Below are 17,350 nucleotides of genomic sequence, written 5' to 3'. Positions count from 1 at the left end.
AATAAACTAGAGAGGCGCCTGGGTGGCTCAGTCAGTTGAACGTCTGCCTTCAGCTGGGGTCATAATCCCAGAGTCCTGGGATCCAGTCCCAGCTCAGCGGGGAGTCTGCTTCTCTGCCCCTCCCCTGGTTCATTCTCTGTCTCTCTGTCCACGCCCCCCGTCTTGCTCGCTCTCTCTCTCAAATAAATAAATAAATAAAATTTTAAAACATAAAATAAACTAGACATAACAGTACCGTTTGCAAGCTCTAGACTTAGGAGGCTTTGAGTGTTTCCTCTTCCACTTTGCTCTTGCCTAGAGAAGAAGGTGCACCAGCAAGCCCTCTGGTCCTGGGAGGAAGATGAGAGGCACTTGGAGGGCCATTCCGTCTGAGCTGAAGCCTGAAGCAGAGGCAACACAGCTGTACCACATATGTTTGGTGAGAAACAGAGTCACCCTACCAACACTAACCCTCCTGCATACTTGTTAGGAAAAATTATTGTTGTTTGAGGCCATTAAATACTGGGATGCTTTCATATGGAGCACCACTTTCAGAATAGCTAACTTATGAATTTCAGGGGAAAAACTCTTTTTAAACAGAAATCAACACTAACATGAAAAATATTAGTAACTGAGCTACATTAAAATTAACAACTTTTGTTATCAAAAATTATCATTAGGAGAGTAAAATTTAAAGGGGATCTTGTTTTCCAGGAAACATGAAGAACTTTCACAAATCAACAGAAAAAAGACATTAAAATAGAAAAACATGTAAGAAATTTTCAGACACTTCACTAAACACTATATGCAAATGACCAATAAACATTTTAAAAGATGCCTCATTTTATTATCAATTGCACTTATATAAATTAAAAACAAATTCATGGAAATTCATGATTCATTAATGAAAATTAAAAGAAATATGAGATACCATTACACACCCAATATTAACAAAATATAAAGGCCCCAAAACAACAGATGTTGGATGTGAAGCAACTTAAACTCTCCTATGTTGCTTGTGGTACTATAGATCAGTAGGGCAACTTTGAAAAACCATTTGACACTATCTAGTAAATTTATGAATGCATGCACTCACAACTGATCATTCTACTCATAGGTATACATGAGTGTTCATGAATACTGAGACATCACAAGGACGTTCAGGGCCCCATGATTTATAAAGGGAGGTAGGTGGAAACAGACCAAATGTTCACCAAAGTGTAATGATAGAAAATATATGAAATATACTCAGCAAGGATGACTCTTATGAGATAATGTTGGAGAAAAAAGCCACACAAAGTATGCATATTTTATAATTCATTTTATACTAATTTAAAACCACATGGAAGTACCATAGTGTTAGAAGGCAAGATGGTAGCTATCATCATGGGGTAGGGAATGTATAATTAACTGAAAAACGAGAATAGCTTCTGCAATATGGGTAACAGTCTATTTCTTGACTTGTACCATGATTATAGAGGTCCACAAATTATGAAGTTTGTTCAACTGCTCATTTAAAAACCATATATTTTTGAGATTATTATGCTTCGGTGAAAACTTAACTTGTAATGCCCTGTAGAGGAGAGACTATAGTCAGCCTCAGGTAGAGTCAGAAATGCCAGTCAAGGGCTGGTTGGGATTAGGTTATTAGTAGTGAGGATGTTGAGTATCCATGAGCTGCAGTAGGAAGCTTTGGATGTAATTAACCCTAGGTTGGCTTATGATTATGGTAAACATGAACCTCATTTAATGATTTTGTTGCAGCCCATGAAAACTCCACCAAAATGCCTTTTTTCCTCCTATATTTGGGACCATTTTTGGTTTAAGATTTAACAGAAAATACTTGTTCTGAGCATTGTAAGTATAGACATTACTACAAAACAAGAGTTCTTTTGATTTTAGAATATCATCACTTTATAGCCATTGATTATGGAATTTATTAGCAGGCTTTTTGACTACTCCACATTTTTTTGGATAATCTGGCACACTATAAACCCATAAAAAATAAATTTATTTATAATAGGCTACCTTGACAGACCATGTATGTACTGCTAAAAGCTTTTTATAAATCAAGACCCTCCATTAACATTCCACTAGTGAAAACCATTACACTGTTTATCAGGAATTCTGATATAATATATTTTTCCCCAAGATTTGACTTAAATTTCTCCTTCTGAGACATCTGTGGTAGAGTACAAATAAAAATCAATCACTAGAAAACTCCACCCACTTGGAACAAAACGCTTCTATGTAACCTATGATTTATAAGAAATATTAAAACAAAATTAAATGAAGGATAATGAAGAAACAACATATGAAACTTATAAGATACAGTTATACTTAGCTCAGAGGATATTTCATAGCCTTTAGTGCATACATTTATATCAAAACACAGAAATTCATTGACTAAATATACCATCTCAAGATGCCAGAAAAAAATAATAAAATGTAAAAATTCAGAATGGAGGAAATAATAAAAAAGAACATAACTTAATAAGAACAAATAAACTGCATAATATAGTAAAACTGAAACAAAGATAATAGTTCTTTGAAAATATTATTAATTTTGGTAATTCTTCCATAAAAATGATGAAGAAAATGAACTTAAAAAATATAAAGCACAGGGACGCCTGGGTGGCTCAGTGGTTAAGCGTCTGCCTTCGGCTCAGGTCATGATCCCAGGGTCCTGGGATCGAGCCCCGCATCGGGCTCCCTGCTCCACGGGAAGCCTGCTTCTCCCTTTCCCGCTCCCCCTGCTTGTGTTCCCTCTCTCGCTGTGTCTCTCTCTGTCAAATAAATAAATAAAATCTTCAAAAAAAAATTAAAAAATATAAAAAATATAAAGTACCAATAAGAGCAATGAAAAAGGGAACTTCCTCATGCATTTAATAAGAGACTAAACAATTTAGAGTCGATAAAGTCGATAATTCTTAGTAAATGGAAAATTATTTTAATAAAATTATTAAAAAATATAAAATTATAAAAACTGCTAGAGCTATGGCAATCTAAGTGGAACAGTGGAAAGAAAGATAGCAACAAATAGATCTTGTAAAAAAAGAGCACAGCAATACATAAACTTTTTCTGCCAGAAATTTTATGAAATGATTGTTTCAATCTGGTTGAAATGATAAGTGAAATATCTTTTAAAATGGAAGTGAAAGAGATTTTAAAGATGTGATAGTTTTTTCTGGAAGAAAAAAACAAAAAACAAAAACCTGTCCTCTCTCATGGCTTAGTGTAACTTCTGTTTCTACATTAAGAAATGCAAAAGTTCTTAAGTGACACAGACTCATTTTTAATACATTTTTATGAACCTCCACAAGTTGCTCAGCCTCCAATTACTATTTTTATTGCTATATAGGGAAAGTGTTATATTCCAAAATACACAGGCCTGTATTAAACTGCATTTTGTGTTTTCCAAGGAAAATTAATCCCCAAATAGTACAAGATGATTATTAGGACTTAAATGACACCAATTTTGAGAAACACAGCTTTGTCACTGTGCACAGGACACTCTTTCACCAGTCAGTTAAGATACAAAAGATAATAAAATTAAATAATATCTTGGTGGCAAATTCTTTTCCAAATATTAATATATTACTTCAAAACTTTGAATCCAGCCACACAGAGTTGGCCAAGTCCAACAATTATCATTCAAATTAATTCTAGCTCTACTAATTTTGAAGTCATTAAATATAGGATTTTTTTTTAGTACTTATAGAAAAGTCAACACTATCTTGACCAAATAAATTCACAAGATATATAATTTATACCATGTAGGAGATATTATTTGAAATGTACCCTAACATTATATGATATGTGTTTACACCAGACACTGTAGAAAAAATACCATAGTACAAAACTTTTTCATTCTAAAGCTTGGCTTCAAAATAGAAAAAGAATATATCTAGAAACAAAATTTATGTTTTTCAAAACAATTTAATGACAAATACGCCACCTATTTCTGTATAATGATAAAAGAAAAGATGCTTAACTTTATATTAATATATCGGAGATAGTTATCATTTCCTTGTACACGATTATTTATCAAACACTGCTAAAACAGAGAAAAGCTCTAACAAATTACAGAAGTAATTTTGTGTCTCCCAAACATTAATATCAAGTAGAAAAGCAGCAAGGAATGATGAGCTATGTTCATACACTATTTTAATAACCTAAGAGGTAACTTTGAATACAACTACTTGATTTTTTTTCACATGATTTTGTTAATGACATTATTAAAAACATCATTTTAAAGTATGAATTTTATCATGTCTCTAAGAAGGTTTCTACATGGTTACATTTTGATTAATCCCACAGTGTATTTTTGTAATTGGCAAAACAAAAAAAAATTAGAAATAAGAGTCAATATGTTGGGTTGTGAAAACAGTAAGTGGAATTATATATATGTGTGTGTGTGTATTTGTGTGTACTCACAAAAGCACAGTTACGGCTAATGAATTAAAATGAATGACATTGGTCTGGGCATCAAAATGAAGTTGCAGGTGTTCATTCATTTTTTCCCCCTCAATTAAATTTTAGTTGATTTTTCTACTTAATTATCTCCTTTAAGGCTTTGGAAGCTACTTGACTCTTGTACTTTATCACAGTGAATTTTCTTCCCCACCATGAGCTCTCGGCAAACATCCAATAATGATAGGAAAGTTGTATGAATCTGTATGAACCAGTGAAAGCAAGGCTGTGGAACTAGTCAGAACATAGGTCTCTCCTCCTTGCCTAGATACCCACTTTAATAACAGGAACCATCTGTTATTAATTATGTTTGTTTTTCTTCTATTAAACATAGTTCCTGATATTTTTAAAGCATTTGTTGTATATTCATACATGAAGGAGAAAGTAGATGAACAAAAATGTATATGTTCACTAACACGGTTAGACTTTTACAACTTTTGTATGTTTTTGTTTTTGCTGATGCTAATGTTGTTTTAAAAATAGCTGCATGTATTCACTGACCCTATCTTAATATTTAATGGTTTATTTATTATTTTTCAGGGCCTGATTGAGAGGATGCAAGTGATGCCTTACAATAATAGCAATGATGATGATAACGAAAAAAGATCACATTACCTTTCTATTCAATGAAACTATTACTACACAAATTAAAACAAAGGCTGATGTGCAGTATAGCCTGATAAATGTCATGGTAATATACAGGAGTAGTTGTGTTCTCTCTCCTGGTATCAGCAACTGTTAGGAAAGTCTGCCGAAATGAAGTAATTAACCATCTTATTCTTAAAAATAAGAAATATTTAGTTCTTCAGTGGTTGGGGGATGAGTAATGAGTAGGAGATGAAACTGAAAAAGGAGACAAGAGTCAGTTGCGGAAGGTTTTATGTCAAATTAATTAGCTTAGATTGTACTTCATTGCTGGTGATTGATTTTAAATAGAGCAGTGGCAGTGGAGATGAATATTTTTGACTGACAAATTACTTGACTAACGTTGATACAATTAAAGAATATATTAATTTTAGTTGATCAACATTCCATGGTAATTTTAAAAACTAGTCAGTGATATAATACATAAATACAAGTGAAGCTATATTTACCCTAAGTTTGCTGTTGTTATATCATGCTGTTATACCTAAATTGTCTTTAACCAACTGAGCCACCCAGGAGCCCCCCTAAATTGTCTTTAAAGAAAGGTAATTCTTCCTTCCTTGGGTTTCTTTTTTTCCGGCTTATTAAGATATAATTGATATATAACACTGTATAAGTTTAATGTGTACAGCATGAAATGACTTGACATGCATATATACTGCAAAATAATTATAGGAAATTTAGTTAACATCCATCACCTCACAGAGTTGCAGTTTTTTTTTTCTTTGTGATGAAAACTTTTAGGATCTACTCTTCTTAGAGATTTTATTTATTTATTTGACAGAGAGAGAGACACAGCGAGAGAGGGAACACAAGAAGGGGGAGTGGGAGAGGGAGAAGCAGGCTTCCCGCGGAGCAGGGAGCCCAATGTAGGGCTCGATCCCAGGACCCTGGGATCATGACCTGAGCCAAAGGCAGACACTTAATGACTGAGCCACCCAGGCGCCTGAGGATCTACTCTTTTACCAACTTTCAAATATACCATACCGCACTGTTAGCTATAATCATCATGTTGTACATTACATCCCAGTATATCTTATAACTGGAAGTTTGTACTCTTTGACCACTTTTACCTAATTTTCCCATCTCCAACATCTGGCAACAACAAATCTGTTACTTTTTTCCATAAGTTTGGTTTCATTTTAGATTCCACATATAATTGAAATCATACAGTATTTGTCTCACTTACTTCACTTAGCATAATGCCCTCAAGATCCACCCATGTTTTCCCAAATGGGAAGATTTCTTTCTTTTTTATGGCTTAATGGTATCCCTATACATTGCTATATATGTTGTGATAGACAGATAGGTAGGTAGGTAGACAGACAGAAGAATAGTACATTGTCTTCATCCATTCATCTGTTGATTCACACTTAGGTTGTTTCCATGTCCTGGCTATTACAAATAATGCTGCAAGGAGGGGCGCCTGGGTAGCTCAGCCGTTTAGCGTCTGCCTTCGGCTCAGGTCATGATCCCAGGGTCCTGGGATCGAGCCCCGCATGGGGCTCCCTGCTCGGCGGGAAGCCTGCTTCTCCCTCTCCTGCTCCCCCTGCTTCTCTCTCTCTGTCAAAAAAATGAATAAAAAATAAATAAATAAACAAATAATGCTGCAAGGAACATGGGGGTGCAGATATCTCTTCAATGTAGTGATTTCATTCCCTTTGGATAAATACCAACAAGTGAAATTGCTGGATCATATGGTATTTCTATTTTTAATTTTTTGAGGAATCTCCATACTGTTTTCCATAGTGACTGCATCAACTTACATTCCCACCAACAGTGTAAAAACCATCCTCACCAGCATGTTATCTCTTGTCTTTCTGATGGTAGCCACTTTAACAGGTGTGAGGTGCTATCTCATGGTGGTTTTGATCTGCATTCTCCTAATTATTAGTGATGTTGAGCACCTTTTCCTATACTTGTTGGCCATTTAAATATCTTCTTTAGAACAATGACTATTCAGGTCCTTTGCCCATTTTTTAAATTGCTTTATTGAAGTTTTTTTTGCAATTGACTTTTATGAGTTCTTTGTATATTTTGGAATATTAACCCTTTATCAGATATATAGGATCTACAAATATTTTCTCCCATTCTATAGATGTCTTTTCACTTTGCTGATTATTTCTTTTGCTGTACAGGAACTTTTTAGTTTGTTGTAATCCTTGATTTCAGATTTTGTTGCTTGTGTCTTAGGTGTTATTTCTAAAAAATCATTGCCAAGACCCATGTCATTAAGCTTTTTCCCTGTTTCTTTCTGTGAGTTTCACAGTGTAAGGCTTTACATTTATGCCTTTAATCCATTTGGAGTGAATTTTTATGAGTGATATAAGATAGGGGTCTAGTTTCATTCTTTACATGTAAATACCCAATCTCCCCAGCACCATTTATTAAAGACACTGGCTTTTTTTCAATGAATATTTTAGGTTCCCTTTTCAAATATTAGTTGACCATATATCCATGCATTTATTGAGTTTCTTTTCTAAAATTTTACATGGTAAAAAAACTAGATAAAAGAAAACTCAGATAATAGAAATTGGGACAAATATATGTATGGCTTATAGCTGATGATAATAATATTTCTTGTGTGAATTAGAAAATTGCTGCTTTTTTTGGATTATGAAGTGGCAAACTAATTTTATACCTATGAACAATGGACAATATGCAATATATTATAAAAAAAAATGGTATCTCTTGGGGCGCCTGGGTGGCTCAGTCATTAAGTATCTGCCTTTGGCTCAGGTCATGGTCCCCGAGTCCTGGGGTCGAGCCCCGCATCGGCCTCCCTTTTCAGCGGGAAGCCTGCTTCTCCCTCTCCCACTCCCCCTGCTTGTGTTCCCTCTCTCGCTGTGTCTCTCTCTGTCACATAAATAAATAAAAATCTTTAATAAAAAATAAAAAAAAGGGCACCTGGGTGGCTCAGTTGGTTAAGCGACTGCCTTCAGCTCAGGTCATGATCCCAGGGTCCTGGGATCGAGTCCCGCATCGGGCTCCCTGCTCTGTGGGGAGCCTGCTTCTCCCTCTCCCACTCCTCCTGCTTGTGTTCCCTCTCTCGCTGTGTCTCTCTCTGTCAAATAAATAAATAAAATCTTTAAAAAAATAAAAAATAAAATTAAAAAAGTGGTATCTCTTTTAATTCCCGTAACAGATATACCCACCTCTTTTTCACATAGGTATGTATTTGCTGAATGAATGAAAAACTGTCATTAATAATTCTACTGATAATCTAAATCTTCTGAATTGAGGGAGGCTGGGATCGAGCCCCACATCGGGCTCCCTGCTCCGCGGGAAGCCTGCTTCTCCCTCTCCCACTCCCCCTGCTTGTGTTCCCTCTCTCGCTGTGTCTCTGTCAAATAAATACATAAAATCTTAAAAAAAAAAAAAAAAATGAATTGAGGGAGGCATTGACCTCAATTGTCTGTTTTTAGGAGGTAAGGAACATCATTTGCTGATCCCAAAAGGGGATTTCACTATTGCAAAATTATTTCAGAAAGACCTTTGGCAACACTCCTCTTTAGAAACTGCATTTGATTATGTGCTGAAATTATATTTTTCTGTAAATTCATAAAGACCTTACCTTATACTTTTATAATCTACTCTTAAAATACACTTTCTTTAAAAACAGTTAAAGATATTTTAAAAAATTGGGTTATAGTCTCAACATTTATTTTTCCAAAGATGCTGAGAAGAGCACATTATAATTTACCATTGCTGGGCGCCTGGGTGGCTCAGCCGGTTAAGCGACTGCCTTCGGCTCAGGTCATGATCCTGGAGTCCTGGGATCGAGTCCCGCATCGGGCTCCCTGCTCGGCGAGGAGCCTGCTTCTCCCTCTGACCCTCCCCCCTCTCATGTACTCTCTCTCATTCTCACTCTCTCAAATAAATAAATAAAATCTTTAAAAAATAAATAAATAAATAATTTACCATTATCTAAAATTAAGGAATTATGGTAATAAAGGTAGCAGGAACTTATAAATCTCCCCAAGTAATCAAAATATTTTAACATTATATTATGTTCAATTCACAGATTTTGTCTGAATTCCTAAAGAAAGTAATGTTTCTTTTTATTTTTACAAAATCCTCTAACTATATAGATAGATCTACCCAAAACATTATAAATTTGTTTCAGACTATGTTTTACTGTCTTAAGGACCAGATATTTATATAAGCCATGATGATGATTTAGAACTGGAAAGATAGAAAGGTTAAGATACAGAATTGTAACATTAGTAATTTAAGTCTTTAAAAAATCTATTTATGGTAGCATATAAATTCAAGAAATGCTAATCTCAAGATCATAGCTCTATAGCAAATTTGTTCAATATCCATTTTGGACTGGTTGAGTAGAAAATAAAATTGAAGAAGGTATTTTCTGTGACCTTCAAAGACACATGAATTAATATTAACATAAATTTAGCAGTTAAATTAGGAGTGCCCACAGAAAAGCCTTGTGGTATCTATTATAAAGTTGTGTTTCCATTAAGTCTGAGGATTTCAGTGAGTCCTTGTTTTACTTAGAAAAAATAAAATAAATTATGTATGAGTAATGAAAATATTACAAGATAATTTGTACAGCTATATCATCAAAATGAAATACTTGAAAATGTAATTTCTTCTCTAAAGTCCATACCTGAAGTAAATTACCATAACTTGTGTATGCTTATCTGTGTTATGATATGCATGTAGGAAAAGTATTATCTACTGGATAAATTACCATTACTATGAAAAGATGATGATTTCTATATATTTTCAAGCACAAAAATATCATGTTAAATTTAAATTTATTGCCTTTTTTAGCCCCTAAAAATAATGTTTCTGTTTTATTAAATCATGCCAAGGATAAAAATTTTTTTTAAAATCCAGTATTGAAGACTCTGATTTGGGATTTCAATTAAGATAGAAAAGAAGTGATGTTTTTGCCCATTCCCCCAGGCTAAAATACACTGTGAATAAAGGAATGAAGGAAAAACAGAAAATAAAGCTACATATCCTATAAAACAAGAAAACACACAATTCTAACAGATTATATATGAAGAAGAACTGTTAAGAGATGTAAAATAAAAAACCAGAAACAGGGAGATCATGCAGTGAGGAAGTATGTATGTGGAAATCTGGGCAAAAACAAAAACAGTAAAAGACAGATACAAATTAAAACCCACAAAAATTATACTATGAAACAGCTTAATGATGATTATAGATATTAATGATTTATATTACATATTATATATAAATATGGTATATATAATTATTATCTGTCATAATCTATAACAGATATAAATTATAAACAATTTGGTGGAGTAGGAAGCTCTAAGAATCAGTTCCTCCACTTAAATAACTATTGAGCTAGCAAGAGCTGTCAGTATAAACTATTTCAGAAATTTGTTATCTTGTCAAACACTTGCAGTGTCTAGGGGAGTGCTTATTGAAGAAAGAAACTGGTGTATTTTGAATTTTGGTGTTTTACGTAGCATGGCCTAATTCTTAGCCTATGGCAGACCGTACTGGAGAGGGTTGTTTGCATTCTTCCATGTGGTACACTGGTGCCACAGTGAACATAAAGACCTTGTCCTCCAAAAATTTGGGTTGTGTGTTTTGACCAGTCTGAAGGTTCACAGGTATACAGGCTGAACATTGTTTCACCACACTGGGCTGAAATGACTTCTTGGAAGGCATCTATCAAAATAAAAAGGAAGAATAGTTTTTTATTTAGCTTTTATTATTGAATCCAGACATTTAAGGAGATGTCTCTGAGGTTACTGAGTGACCACCAAGTTAATGAAACAGAGATTTGAGTGACCACACAGAACAAGGAATACAGTCATTGCAAAAATAGTTTGGAAAGGTCACTAAACCAAGGTGAGCTGGATGACTGTAGCTCTCGAAAAACAACAGCAAACACTAGGGACAGAGAAAATCTGATTTCTAACATTACCAAATATAATTTTCAATATGTTCAGTTATCAACAAATATAAAAAATTACAAAGCACACAAAGAAACACAAAAGAAAAAAAGAATGAAGAAAAATGACCAGAGTTGGGACCTATGGGACATCATCAAAGGTACCAACATACACATTATGTGAATTTCAGAAGAAGGTGGGGGAGAGGGGCAAGACATTTGAAACTCTCTGTTGACCATCAAAGCCAAAGAGTGTATCTTGAAAGTAGCAAGAGAGAAGTGATTCAATAAATACAGGATATTTTAGTCAGGTTTATCCAGGGGAAAAAAAAAATTGGGATACAGGAGATGATATAGATATGGATATAGATATATGATATCTATCTATCTATCTATCTATCTATCTATATTGAGATCTTTTGGACATTTTTTGCAAGATGGGGGTGGAGGGTGCTGGCACATATGCAGGGCATGCTGGCAGGTTGGAAATTCAGGTAGAAGTTGATATTGCAGTCTTGAGTCACAATTCCAGAATGCAGAGATAAGACAAACAAGTATAGTCAACTGAATTTTTCCAAGGGGACCAAGTTATTCAATGGGAAAGAATAGTCTCTTAAATAAATAGTGCCAAAACTTGGTAACTACATGCAAAATAATGAAATTAGATCCCTACCTAAATGCATATACAAAGATTAACTCAAAACTGATTAACAGCCTAAATATAAGTTGTAAAACTATAAAACTCTTAGAAGAATACATAGGGGTAAATCTTCATGAGCTCTGATTTAGCAGTGGATTCTTGTATTTTACACCAAATTAAAAAAAAAAACTGATAAGTTGGATGGCATAAAAATTTCTAATTTTTGTGCATCAAAGAATATTAAGAAACAGAAAAGATAACATAGGGAATGGGAAAATCCTTATAAGTTATATATCTGATAAAAGTTTAACATAAAGAAGATATAAAGTATTATAAATTAACAAGACAACACAAATTAAAAGGTGCAAAAGACTTGAATAGACATTTCTTGAAGAAGATATACAAAAGACCACCAAATACATGAGAAGATGTTCAACGTCACTGGTCAAAAAGAAAATGCGGGTGCCTGGGTGGCTCAGTCGGTTAAGCAACTGCCTTCGGCTCAGGTCATGATCCTGGAGACCCTGGATCGAGTCCCGCATCGGGCTCCCTGCTCGGCAGGGAGTCTGCTTCTCCCTCTCCCACTCCCCCTGCTTGTGTTCCCTCTCTCACTGTGTCTTTCTCTGTCAAATAAATAAATAAAATCTTTAAAAAAAAAATGCAAATCAAAACCACAATGAGATGCCACTTCACACCCACTGGAATGGCTAAAATACGAATAAAGAAAAATAGCAAATGGTGGTTTGTCTCCTCCCTTCATCCTCTCATTTGATTAATTAGACCAATCATTTTCAATCCTCATTCTGTTCCTATCCAGTTCTTACTCAAACCACAGATTTTCAGGCTCCAGTGACTGTGAACTGCACAGTCACCTGGTTGAAAAATGATGGGTCTAACTTTGGGCTTTATGGTCCTTGTATCTATGACCTCCATATCTGCTCAAGGCAACCTGTAGTCTGTATATAATCCAGCCACCCAACCACAAGAACTGTTAGCTCTCACTAACGTGCCCTCTCAAAAACATTAATCACCCACTGACAAGGTACCCATTTCATTACTGGCTTTTCTGAACAAATATTTCATCATCATGGGAGCCCATTCAATTCCTTCAATCATACAATGGCACAGAATCTACTTCATATGAGCAGCCACTGTGCTTCCTATGAATACCATCAACAAGTATCTCAGGAAAGAATTAGGCTATTACTCATCAGCAGAAGAGTTAGCAGGTACATGGACACCATTCTCAACATCCTGTGAAGAAATATGCTTTGATTTCACAAGTGCGTGTACTATGGTTCTAGAGTCCAGCAGAGAACCATCTCTTTGTGGCTCTTTCATTTTATAAACATGCTTGAGAGGTGGTAGTCAGGTTGTGGGAGATACTTGTTTGGGGTAAAAACATCAAGCAGCCTAAGCCTGGGAATGGCATGTTTAGGGAGTTCTTAGAAATACCCAGAAAAAGCAAATTTAATTTTGGTGCCATGGGAAGTTGAGTCTAGGTAGGAATTGTGAGGAATTCGAAGATTTTGTTATCAGGCAAAGAGAAGGATGGTTCAGCAATCATATTTTTCTTCAAAATATTCAACAGTAGTATGTGAATTTGATTTATCGTTATTGTATATAAACAACTATGTATTTTAAAAATCAGAATAAATCAAAATTTTAATTATTTTTTAAACTTAAAACTTTTTATAGAGTTGGAGTTGCCTCTAAACTGCATTAAATATCTACAATCTTTTGATAATTCGGTAAAGGATTATAGACACTAGGAAGGTACATTTAAAATAAGGGAGAGTGTATACTTTTTGGATACTAAACTTAGAGTATAATTGAATGCACTTACATATTACCAACTTAGTTCTGAGGCCTGATTGTTCACAGGGCCTCCAACTTTCCACTCTATTTCAGGCAGTGAATGGAAAAACAGCATGAAAATGCAATGACTCTAAATTCTTTTACTTGGAACCATTTAAATAAGTGAAGGGATATTTACTCTAGCTCTTTCTATTACTGTATAAGGCATGCTTTTCATAGGGCATTGCAACTCACTCAAGTTAACTATAGAAACCATAAAATAAAGCTAACTTAGAAGACAGGAGGAAAAGAACTAAATCCTCTTCAAACTATCCTCCCGAGACAATGTTGAAAAGAGACCTAAGTTTAAACTGTGACACTAACACTTACTCTTTTTTAGAAAAATTTCCTACATCTCTAAATTTTGTCTTTAAACTGGCAGTATGACTCTTGCTGTACTGTATTATTCAGAGTTCTCCAGAGAAACAGAACCAACAGGGTATGTATACATACAGAGAGAAAAATGTATTTTAAGGAATTGGCTAACATGACTGTACAGGCTAACAAGTCCAAAATCTGCCAGGTGGGCTGGCAGGCTAGCAATGCAGGGAAAAGCTGATGTTGTAGTTTGATTCCAAGGGCAATCTGGATGCAGAAGTCTCTCTTTCTTGGGGGATCTCAATCTGTTTTCTGTTAAGGCTTTCAAATGATTGGATGAGGCCCACTCACGTTACGGAGGGTAGTCTGCTTTACTCAAAGTTGGCTGATTTAAATGCTAATCTCATGTAAAAAAGACCTTCACAGAAACATCCAGACTGTATTTGACCAAATGTCTGGATGCCATGGCCCAATCAAGTTGACACATAAAATTAACTGTCACATATACCTAATAATAAAGTAAGGTGGACTAATGAATAACTGATTTTCTTCTCTGGACCTTTAGTTTGCAGAGCTTAAGGGATATACATAAACTTACAGGTGAACCAGCTAGTGTTGAGAGTGTCTTCAGTTGTACATGCTAAAAATAAGTCAGAGAACAGCACAAGACACCAATGGCAAGCATTTCTGTTGTAAAGCTAAAGAAAAAGGGGAAAAAATAAGAAATTACTGGAAAGAAAGAATTTTTCAAAGTATGGGAGGAAATATACCTATATTAGCGAATCAAATTAAGTCAAAAACTTTTGGTCTTGTTAGAGAAAGTATGTATTATCAGCTTGTATCTATCTTCCTTTTCATAATTCTATGTTATTTACATTTTCATAGCATACTTTCAAGCATTTTTTTATATATATATGAAGGATTGATATCAACTGAATTAAAACTTCAGTGGTTAGATACTTCTCTACTTTAATAACCATATCAGCTTTAAGCAGATGCTACCATCTGTTTTAAAGCCTCTAGGAAAATTTAAACTAAGTTTAAACTATAAACAGAGGATGACTTATTTCTCATTAAAGAGAGGGGGAAGCTGATGATGTAGGTAAAATCATTTAGAACAATTTGCCAATGTTCCTCCAATTAAAATACTGTCAATCAAAATTGGTTATAGAGATTCCACAATGTGAAAAATTTTACTTCATTTTATGCTCCCTCATTTGCAACCTTTTGCCTTTAGATCTGAATGTTCTCAAATCTTTCCTTTCCACATATTTATGTGCTACACAAAAGTGGGGCAGGGGGAGAGCGATAAAGATATGATATCCAATAAAGAGGAAATACAATCTGGAAAAGAAATGAGGGAAATAGCTTACAAAAAGGTAAGAGTATCTTGGAGAAATACGTAGAGATCAACCCATGCAGATAGAAAGACATAGAAATCTAGGAGAAACCAAAAAATAGAATATTTGATATAGACTATTTCACAGATGTTTCCAAATTCTGTCAAAGAACTAGAGATAAATTAGTGGAAAAAATATATGTATATGACCACATAGGGGAATGATTCATCTAAATCATTGTACAAGAAAATGAATGTGGTATTACTTCAGTTGGCAGTAAATAATGTTTAAACTTAAAATAAATAATAAATACCAATACAACCAAAAGCTGTCACTAAATTATATTGTGAAGATAGGAGAAAGTAAAATGTTTTTGTTTTTACTGAAACATGTAGAAGAGAGTAAAATTCAAATTGACTATTGGAGAGATACAACAGATAATGTATACAATAAAAGTAAAAATCAAGAAATAATTGTGTAAGTTAGTTAAAAGAAGGTAAATAGCAGAAGAGAAAGAGGTAGTGACATTAAAGGACACCTCCATTTCCTAACTCTAGTATCAGAGCTGTGAATTTCCTCTAATAAGCTCTAATATTTAATTTTAGTGGGAGACACCCAGCAGTTCCTGTTTGGAATGACAAATGGTGAGTGCTCTTCACTGAAGTCTTTTATTACCTTCAAATCTATCTAACTTGGCTTTGTTCTTCATGTTTATCCCACAATCTTAATGGCTAAGATTATATAAATTCTCCAGAATTTTGTCTGTATGTTACAGATAGACCGTGGTCTTACAGGTGAGTTACAATTGAAGCTTTTCCAGTAATTTGTCTTTTAATTAGCTTTTTGGTAATTAGAGGAACAGCCTGAGATTATTTCCAGAGGGGCTGCAAATCATTCTTCTTTACAGCAGATGTCCAGAGAAGAGGAAAGGAGGAACTTCAGATTGGAAAATTGTAACCTTCCCTTCTCTATCCTATCTGGTAATTTTATCTGGCTTCTTGTACTGAAAGTCAGTCAGATTTTGAACTCTATATTTTTCTGCAAATATATATATTAAATATAAAAATATTATAAATTTATACATATAAATATTAACTTATTTATATATAACATATAAAATACCCTTGAGTTATTAAGATTGTATAAGTTCATCTTTTTGAAGATATGACACTTCTTTTTAAAATGTTTAATGTTTAAGAATCAATTCTTCCCTGAAATGTATACAGAAATTTTTTCTACAACAAAAGGTAAGGTACTCAACATTAGTCATCATCAGGGAAATACAAATCAAAACTACAATGAGATATCACCTCACACCTGTCAGAATGGCTGAAATTAACACAGGAAACAGGTGTTGGTGAGGATGTGGAGAAAGGGGAACCCTCGTGCATTGTAGGTGGGAATGCAAACTGGTGCAGCCACTGTGGAAAATAGTATAGAGGTTTCTCAGAAAGTTAAAAGTAGAGCTACCTTATAACCCAGCAGTTGCACTACTAGGTACTTACCCAAAGAATACAAAAATATTGATTTAAAGGGACACATGCACCCCAAATTTTATAGCAGCATTATCAACAATAGCCAAATTATGGAAAGAACCCAAATGTCCATCGACTGATGAATGGATAAAGAGGTGGTATGTGTGTGTACATATATATGTATACACAATGGAATATCACTCAGCCATAAAAAAAGAATGAAATCTTACCATTTGCAATGACATGGATAGAGCTAGAGAGTATTATGCTAAACGAAATAAGTCAGTCAGTGAAGGACAAATACCATATGATTTCACTCATAGGTACAATTTAAGAAACAAAACAAATGAACATGGGGGTAAAAAAAAAAGAGAGAGAGAGGCAAACCAAGAAACAGACTCTTAACTATAGAGAACAAACTGATGGTTACCAGAGGGGAAGTGGGCAGGGGGATCGATTAAATGGGTGATGGGTATTAAGGAGAGCACTTGTGATAAGCACTGGGTATTATATATAAATGATGAATCACTAAATTCTACACCTGAAACTAATATTACACTGTATGTTAATGAACCGGAATTTAAATAAAAACCTGGAAAGAAAAAAAAAAGTAAGGTAGTTACTGATTTAAAACAACATTAAGAATGGTAGCCAACCATCAACAGTTGGCAGCATGTCCATTTCACTATGATGAATTTGAGCCATTTTCTTCCTTAGGGTTAATATT

At 34.3% G+C, this 17,350-nt stretch overlaps 1 long non-coding RNA gene across 2 annotated transcripts in view; it reads right to left on the bottom strand.

Annotated features, from left to right (window-relative positions):
• Positions 1-353: 353 nt before the first annotated feature.
• LOC118006227 overlaps positions 354-17,350 on the bottom strand; it is a 42,400-nt gene continuing 25,403 nt past the window's right edge. Inside the window, exon 3 of one of the 2 annotated variants that reach the window (XR_004678001.1) lies at positions 354-380. This is a non-coding gene — a long non-coding RNA (uncharacterized LOC118006227). Of the gene's footprint in view, positions 381-9,996; positions 10,768-17,350 lie in introns of those variants that run through there. The other variant, XR_004678000.1, reaches the window with a different exon arrangement.

Source organism: Mirounga leonina, unplaced genomic scaffold, assembly GCF_011800145.1.
Source record: "Mirounga leonina isolate KUSES-001 unplaced genomic scaffold, KU_Mleo_1.0 Mir_95, whole genome shotgun sequence".
Classification (NCBI taxonomy): domain Eukaryota; kingdom Metazoa; phylum Chordata; class Mammalia; order Carnivora; family Phocidae; genus Mirounga; species Mirounga leonina.
Note: the sequence above shows the minus strand (reverse complement) of the source record. Positions and strands in the feature narration are given on the sequence as shown.